General features: G+C 34.0%; 1 protein-coding gene across 3 annotated transcripts in view; it reads left to right on the top strand.

Moving 5' to 3' along the window:
* The window catches only part of LOC117168399 (mothers against decapentaplegic homolog 4), a 24,812-nt gene that overhangs the window by 10,480 nt on the left and 12,458 nt on the right, over positions 1 to 1,874 (top strand). The gene's annotated exons all lie outside the window — the stretch shown is intronic.

The raw sequence follows: 1,874 nt of genomic DNA, 5'->3' as shown, positions 1-1,874 counted from the left end.
GATAGTTTTTGAGCTGCTTTTTTTAATGAAATCACCGGAGAAAATATTTGAGCGTTATTATTGCTAATAATTGAGTTGTTAGGTACCCGAGTAATAGGGCTTTGGCTCGAGAGCTCGAGATTCCGTGAAACATCTCCCACCACTCACCATGTCATCTACGCGTCTCATATATACCCCGTCCGTGAGCCGAATCTACGACCTATCTCCTTCCGTGAGAATGGAGTGGTAAGTGGAGAGGGAAGATTTCGTGAGTCCTCCCTCTCTCCTAAAAGTTAGGTCTATCACGTCGACTTCAACCGCTCGTCCTGAAAAATCTCACTTTTCAGAGTAAGCCCCCTTTCTTCGGCCCACATCACATATAATGAAAGTACTATAAATATGCAAAAATGTTAAGTTAAAAATTAGATAAGACATACAGGATTTAAAATTGTATCAAAAAGTTGAGTAAATCGCCACACTTTATTTTTCTGGATCATGTAATTCGACCGTAATTCATAGTTGAAATTGAACTGAAGTTATATCATATTAAGGGGCAAGACCACTCTAGCGGCAGAAAAAAGCCTAATTTTGACAATTTATTTTGGGATTATGAAAAAAGTAATAGTATTTTGTTTTAGGGGATTTGTTTAACACACATTAAAGTACAAAAAAAGTTTTAATTTTAATTTTGATACAAAATGACGGCAACAGAGCGTGTCTTGAAACTCGTCTTTTCTTTTAAACCTTCACGGAAGGACGGTTTTCTCCTAACGTTTAAGACCTGGAACGAAAAACAATAAAAATATATAATCTATATACTATTAGCTATAGAAGGTCATACGGTTTTTTAAAATAAAATTTTGTAGAAATAATGGACTTTTGATGGAATGAATCGATTTTTTTCACAAAAATAACCAGTAAATTGTTTATAAAAAACAGTTTACATTAAATTTAAAAAAAACGCCTGCGTACTTCCATACAGCATGTAATTGTGAAGTTACTGTTAAAAATTTCAAATCGATCCATGCTACGGTGTTCAAGTAATACGCCCTTCCAGTTTGAAGAAAGATGTTTCCAGAAAAATGCGTTTAAAGTTTTACAAGCAATTATATCCTTGAATTTTTCTGATCTCTAATCTGCGATACTTGCAACTTATATAGGTCCAACTGCGTATTGTTTTTATGATCCTAAAGTATTGTTTAAGCAAAAAAATCGATTTTTCCAAAATCCTAGAGTGGTGTTACCCCTTAACGAATGTCATTCATCCAAGAATGCAGACTCAAATGTTCTTTTTTTCACGCAGGCACATTAGTTGTACATTTAAAACTCTTTGCATTAAAACACGTATTCAAACATCATACTTATTCCACTACACCACTCCGATCTGGGTCGCATAGTGGTGAAAACCGTTTTTCTTTGTTCATAAACCTAATATCCCAAGATTGGCTAAACGGAATTGAATGAAATTTAGACTGAATACAGTTCACATCATACCTAATTAGGGAAAAATATTCACAAGATCCAAAATAAAAAAATTATCATTGTTTCTAAAAGTTTAATTCAGTTTATTCATAAAATATGAAAATTCCCCGATTTTCCATGGACTTTCCGGCCTTGGAAAATAGATTTGGATATTGTGAGTTTTTTTCCCTTATTAGGTACGGCGTGAACTGTATTCAGTCTAAATTTCATCCAATTCCGTTCAGCCAATCTTGAGATATTAGGTTTATGAACAAAGAAAGTCGTTTTTTACCACTGTGGGTCGCTGATAAATGTCTAGTCACTCCCCATTTTGCACTTCGAAGTTATAAACTAGCACTCTTTGCTACACACTTTGTATCTTTATAAAAAATATCTCGCCACTCATTTGTATTCTAGTGTACATCTTTTGCTTC

This window comes from Belonocnema kinseyi, chromosome 2 (assembly GCF_010883055.1).
Source record: "Belonocnema kinseyi isolate 2016_QV_RU_SX_M_011 chromosome 2, B_treatae_v1, whole genome shotgun sequence".
Classification (NCBI taxonomy): Eukaryota; Metazoa; Arthropoda; class Insecta; order Hymenoptera; family Cynipidae; genus Belonocnema; species Belonocnema kinseyi.
Note: the sequence above shows the minus strand (reverse complement) of the source record. Positions and strands in the feature narration are given on the sequence as shown.